Genomic DNA, 7,380 nt, shown 5'->3' on the forward strand with positions numbered 1-7,380 from the left:
AGTAAAAAGTACACTTTTTTGTATTTTGCATGTTAACACATGTCTATTGGCACAGATAGAGTTAGACTGATGAGAAACCTATATAATAATATGAAATGTGTCAAAATTGGTGTTTGTTTACTATTGGTATAACTTATTCGTTTATATCGAAACCGTTCGTATAGGAAGGCATTGGGCGCACGAACATATATATGAAGACTTACTTAATAAGATACATACACATATTATTTACTGTTATACAGCTTTAATTATATGCTTCAAATCTATAGTATTAGCATCCAATTATGTGCTACCATCCTAAACGGCAAGGATGGAAGCATCAAGGATACGAAGATCGGTAAAGTCGCAAGCGACAATGAGTCACAAATAGCAACTTTTTATCATTCATTTTCGCCATATTTTTTTATTGTGTGTGTGTGTGTGTGTGTGTGTGGCATAGATCGATTTAAACTGATGAGAAACCTATAAATTGATATCAAATATGTCGAAATCGGTGGTCGTTTACGATTGGTACAACTTATTTACCTATGTGGAACATGTTCGTGTAGGAAGGCATTTGGCGCACGGTAAGACAAATGAAGACGTACTTAATAAAATATATTAACATGTTATGCTGTTGTTTAGCTTTAATTTTATGCTTGAAATCAGTAGTGTCAGCATCGAAGTATGTTGTAAACTCCCCCTCCCCTTAGTACGCTACTGCAAGCACACTTTGTCAAATTCTAACAGGCACTAACTTTCTTGAAAATTATAATTATCAAAAAAATTCTGGATTCGTATATTATAACCTTATAATGCGCCTTCATTTTCCCTCAGGTAGGTCTCCAGGTCGAGTTGTCAAGAACAACAGGAACCAATATCGTACATTCTTTGTTAAGCGATCGCTCCGGTGGTGCAGTGTCTCTACAGAGCGTCCGCCTTGGATGCGAGAGGTCGCGGATTTAAACCCCGGCCGAATCATACTAAAGACTTGTAAAAATGGCACTAGCAGCTGCCTCTTTTGGCGCCCATCATTAAGAGGTTAGTGTTCGGATTGGTCGGACAGGTGTCAGGATAATGGGATTGGGTGGGACAAAATGCTGTATGTTTGTGGCATGATGCCACATTGCTACACATCATTATAAACTGTCACAATGCAGACATGGTAGCGATATGATTGCATTTTTTTAAAGCTACGTAAAAAATTACACACACACACACTTTACTAGGGTATTTGCTATTAAAAGAGATGGAATCTTGTTCATATTTCAACCGCTTTTTATTAATGATCATAGCTGTGACCAACATATACGATAATAATAATCCCGATGATGATGATGATGGTTGCTGTTCATGATTTGTTTTATTACTACTGCTCCATGGTTTTATTATATATCGAACTTGAAAACAGAAGCACTACCAGCAATAAAGTAACTTTGAAAACAAATCGCACTTAGTCGATATAAATAATATTGACATCAAAATGAACGTCAAATGCTCTTGTGCAAATGTATCGAAATGAACTATCACAAGCCGGGTTTTTATTTTATTTTTATAATTTTTTTTTTTTTTTTTTAATTTACATTTCTAAACCGAAATAAGTAGTACTTCAAGGCTCTGTCTATGGTATAAATATGTTCATGTACACTTTTCCATTGTAACTTTAAGTGTATAGACTGCAAATACGATGAAGCACAAATCGAGGACGTCGAGTGGTAACATTGGAACAATATTACTACTTCGGTCCAGAAGGATAGCGACCTATATATATATTCCTGCCCACTACCATGTAGGATGTATCAAACTGTATATTACTCAAGCGCTCTTTGTCGAGCGTGCTGGTGTGTGTGTAAATATAATAACTTTAACTGAAATATATACAATTAAATTATATTTAAAAGTGATGCGGCACCTGGGAGTAAAGCAAAAATGGAAGAAACAAACTTCCGGATCGCTACTATCAACAGCAAGGGGATATACAAAGCGAAAGCAGACAAAATAGCCAAAGAAACAAACTTTGAGATAATAATGATACAAGAAACACACTATGGAATTAAGCCAGAATTCAAAATTTTAGTAGAAGACAAACTTAACGCAATAAAGATATGCAACAATTTTACAAACAATGATATTAGAGTGGGTTGCAACAATAATATTTTTTAATAAAACAGGCAGTAAGCTAGTAAAGGTTTGAGGTGGGGGAATTTTTTTAAGGGACGGTTGCTACATGTTAAAATGTTGAATTGCCATATTATAAATGTGTACATGCCAGCTAATAAAAATAAGAAACTAATTTTAAAGAAAACTTACATACCTACCTACAACAATATTCGATGGAAAATCTAATCATAGGGGAAGATTTCAACTGGGTAGGGGACGAAATTGACAGAACGGCTGACCTAACAAGTGACAAAATATACCGAACTGAAATGGTAAATTTATTAAATAAACACAATTTACATGACATTCATAGAAAACTGAACATTTTAAGAAGAGAATTTACCTTTAACTATAAATAAAACCAGTCTAGCAGGTTTTATAAATTTTACGGGAATTTTTATGATCCATTAATATATATTAATGCTGCAATAACCAACCAAAAACTATCAGACCATTTCATGTTCACTATTGACCTAAAAATGAAAAAAAAATAATAGAAAAATATGGGCCAAATAATAAAATAAAAAAAGAAATTGAAACCTTCAAAAATGAAGAAAATATTAATATAATAATTGATTGGGATGTTTTTGAAAAACATAATGAAAAGAATATATATTCAGTACTCAAATAGAGGGCGGAAAAACAGAAAAAAGACAAACACGAACTCAAATTTGAACTAAGCAAAACAACAAACGACGATGGAGAAAAAAAAACGATTGACAGACAAAATTATAATCGTTGAAGAAGACGAAAATCAGGGGGGAATAATAAGGGCGGGAAAATTTATAGAGATCTACAACAAGGCAAAAAACTTATATAAACGAGAAGAATTTAGAAAAGGGGGTGATACAATTTTAAACAAAATCAAAATAAACAATGTAACCCATACTGTAAAAGAAGATATCCTAAATAATATTTCCCAATATTATAAAGAACTATACACCACACAGAACATATACTTCAGCACAATCGACAGCTACTTAAAAAATGTCGACTGTGAGATGACATCAACAGAACATAGAGACCAATGTGATGACGTCATCTCAGATGAAGAAATCACAAAAAGTATATCTACACTCACAACAATCGCCAGGGAACGATGGACTCACCGTGGAATTCTATCAAAAGTTCCACGGTGAACTGACCCCGATCTTAAACGCTTTGTATAACAATATATTTTTAAGTAAAAATAAAATGACTAAATCTATGAGGGAGGGAGTTATCACACTTATATACAAAGGGAAAGGGGATAGAGACGAGATTAAAAACTGGAGGCCCATATCACTTTTAAACACGGACTATAAGATTTTAAGTAGTATTTTAACAAATAGAGTAACGGGTAGGATAAACAAAATAATTATTGTAAATCAAACTTGTGGGGGAGGGATATACAAAACAAAATTTTAAACATTAAAACTATAATTAACTACATAAATGAAACATGTATGATGAGTGTTATGGTACTCTTCGACCAGGAGAAAGCTTTCGACCGATTTGAACAAAACTATATAAAGAATGTTTTTAAAAAATTTGGTTTCAGACCCAGTTTCTGAAATGGACCAAAATCCTACAAACTGGGATAATTTCATGTGTACAATTAAACGGGAAATGCACGAAATAATTTGAAATAAAACGATCAGTGAGACAAGGATGTCCACTATCAATGCTACAATACGTAATGGCAATAGAAATCCTAAGTCACACGATAAGAAACAACCCAGAAATACAAGCAGGGGCGTATTAACCATTAGGCAGACTAAGCACTTGCTTAGGGCACCAGGGCCAAAGGAGGCACCACAAAGTTGAGAAAAGGGTGAAAAGAAAAAAAAAAGCGAATGAAGATTTGTAAAAACAAATTGATAAAACTAGTGCCAATTGATCATAATGTTCTGTTTCTTGATCATGGTACACCCTAGGGTTATCTTCCCAGGTGTACGTTGAAAGGAGGGGGTCACCAAGATTTGTCAGTGCTTAGGGCACCAGTGAGCCTTAATCCGCCCCTGAATGCAAGGCATACAAATACCAAACCTAAAAAAGAATAAAAAATGCTCTAACATGCATATGATTGCACCAACTTTATAAGAGAGGGGAAATGCTATATGCATCTAGTAGAAGAATTTGAAAAATTTGGTAAAGCGTCGGGTTCCAAAATAAACCACAACAAGCACGAAATCTTAAAAATAGTTAACTGGAGGGGCAACCACCCTGGATTGCCCCCCCCCCCCCCAACACACACACACACACCTACTGAGAGACACGGTAAAGGCTCTAAGGGTTTACTTTGGTAAAAAAAGAAAAGAAGCTGTAGAAAACTATGAACATATTATCAACAAAATAAGAGAAAATATGAAAATCTGGCCATGGCGCCATTACGTATCATGGAGCGGGCCCAAGTGGCCAAGACTTATTTATACTCAAATATTAACTACATAATTAAATCCATATATACGGATAATACTATTTTAAACAAAACAGACAAGGAAATAATAGATTATATATGGAATCATAAAATGCATTATGTAAAAAAAGAGACATTATATAGGGCCAAAAGTAAAGGGGGCTTGGGGTTGCCGAGCCCCCTACTACTATAATTAACTAACATAATCAATAGATTAAAAAATTGCAATCAGACCCGGCTACAGCGTGGGAAGCACTGTACATCTACTGGTTCGGCTTCACCTTGAGAAACCGACCAGAGATATACAAAAATAACAAATTAATATAAAAAATTGAAGTGCCACGCAAATTTAAATATATAAGAGAACTAATCTTAAAATATAGAGACAAAACAGATTTATGGAAAATAGAAATAAGTAAAAGTGACGCTTGGATTAGAGAAGAGGTAACCAAAAATATAAAATGTAGATTAGAGCAGGACAACTGGGGGGTAAATTGGACAAACACTTGGAAAAATTGGTGAAAATAAGATCTGTCAAACACAAAGTATAATTTTTTAAATACCTGCACAACACCTGGCTAACAGACGAAGAAGCAATCAAACGTCGTATGCTCAGGATAATGCCGAAATGCCCTTTATGTAAAACAGCGAACTTCACCAAACTACATACGATTGCCCAATGTGAAAAAACTAAACATAATAGGATAAAGTTAATAATGGAAATTTGCAAAAAAAATATAAGTATAACAAAAATAACATTTTATTCATAGATGTAGACTACGAAAACAAAATCGTTCTAAAAATGTATAGACTATATAGTAACTACGATGATATCCTGTGAACAGGTGATAAAGATTTTTAAATAGGATACGCCGTAAAAATAAGAATATTAACCACAATACGAACTCAGTACGTCTTACGACGAACAGATACTTACCGTCAGGCTGATATAACGCAATTTATGTTGGAATTGGGTAGAGAGGAATAGGTATGACAGACCGAAGGGTCGCGTAGCGCAATTGCGAGCTGATGCCATACCCATACCCCCTCCTCGCACCCCACAACAGCCATATTTTAAAGAAAATTTCAAATTATATTTCAAATATTTCAAAGAAACCCATATAACTTTTTTTTTAAAAGAGAAAAGGGAAGAAAGGAAGAAAGAAAACAATAAAAGAATTTTGTAATTTATTTTTTTTTTCTTTCTATGAAAAAAAAATTCTAAAGACATATATAGTAAGGGATACAGGGAAAATATAAGGGGGAAGTAAATAGCGATGACATCATGGGGCTAAGTCACATGGCGTTAAGCGAAGTGGACAGGCCCATCAAAAGTCTTTGAAAACACGCCATGTAGAACATAAACAGACAAAACAGAGACACAAATACATACTGTATAACACTTAGTTTAAAACCCTACTAACTTCTATATCTTAAAATCCATACAGCTCCCGCACTGCATGGTTGACCACTGCACAATAATGTGGTCTCATACATACGTTTGGATCTTTCAATAAAGCATAATCAGATAAACTAAATGAAGGAAGCCTAATGCGACCCAGGAGAAACACATAAAGAATAAAGAAGCGTGAACCTTGGATCGAGCGTAACCTACCTATCAACATCTTTAAAACCTATTATGAGGAACGATCATATTATCACTCGAATAATAAAATGAGAAATTATTTTTTTTTTAAACAAAATCTAAATAGTACACCATTCCATCGTCAAAATTAGAAAACCATAAAACAAATTAAAAGATACAATATAACATCATAAAGGAAGAAATACAACTGGGAAAGATAGTTGATCTATACTTGCTGTCTCAAACATAAAGAAAATATAGCATACATACAATATAGCACCATTACATATAGCAAACACTGAGACCTAGGCGACATATAGCAAAGGTCACAAAATATTTCAAGGGAAGGAACTTCGAGCAAGGTGAGGGAAACCAGACTCGGACGAACAACCCTTTAGATAACACTATGGAAACATAAATACCCCATCAAAATATCTACAAACTAAATTTTTTTATATAAAATTTTGTTTTAAATAAAACATACAACACATCTGAGGGGGAAAGACACAAACATAAAATACTTTTTAATTTTTTGGAAATGGGGGGGGGGGGCATATTTCCGGCGCCCCCCCCCCCAAAAAAAGTGTGTTTGTGTGTGCGTGTGTGTGTTACTATACCCATTACATTACTTGCAAAATATATATGGTGCTGACATTTTCGGCAAGAGGGAGACATACCGATATTCTGCATATAATTATTTTAATGTTTGTCAGAGCGAGAGTATTGGGGCCTGATCAGTTCAATATATTTCTCAACTGATATAGCGGGTATAATAGAGCCCCCCCCCCCCCCCCCCGAGTTCGCCACAGAGCGCTCGTGTAATATACGGTTTAATACAAAATACATGATCGTGGGCAGGAATATACAAATTTTGGTCGATATACATGATCGTTGTTATCTATTCAAACGAGGGCCATGAAATACATTAGTAAATCCCTACAGTATTTAAGGCAGGCGATTACGAATTATTTAAACCACATTCTTCATCTGTCACAGATTTTATAATCATTTTGAAGTGGCTGCTTTATCTCGAGGAAAACGAGCGGTAAGTGTTATATAAAACAAAATCTTAATAGCAATTTGATCACTTTTGCGTCATTTTACAGTAAGAATAGTAACAAATAGAGGATAATTTCTTTTCCTACGTTAGGCCTAATACCTGGTATGTTTCTTAGTGTGATACACACACACAAAAACCAAAACAACACCAACAACATTTTAAAAAACCCACAAAAACGAATGGCGCGCCGAAGCCACG

Source organism: Sinohyriopsis cumingii, chromosome 8 (genome assembly GCF_028554795.1).
Source record: "Sinohyriopsis cumingii isolate HCF-2022 chromosome 8, ASM2855479v2, whole genome shotgun sequence".
Taxonomy (NCBI): domain Eukaryota; kingdom Metazoa; phylum Mollusca; class Bivalvia; order Unionida; family Unionidae; genus Sinohyriopsis; species Sinohyriopsis cumingii.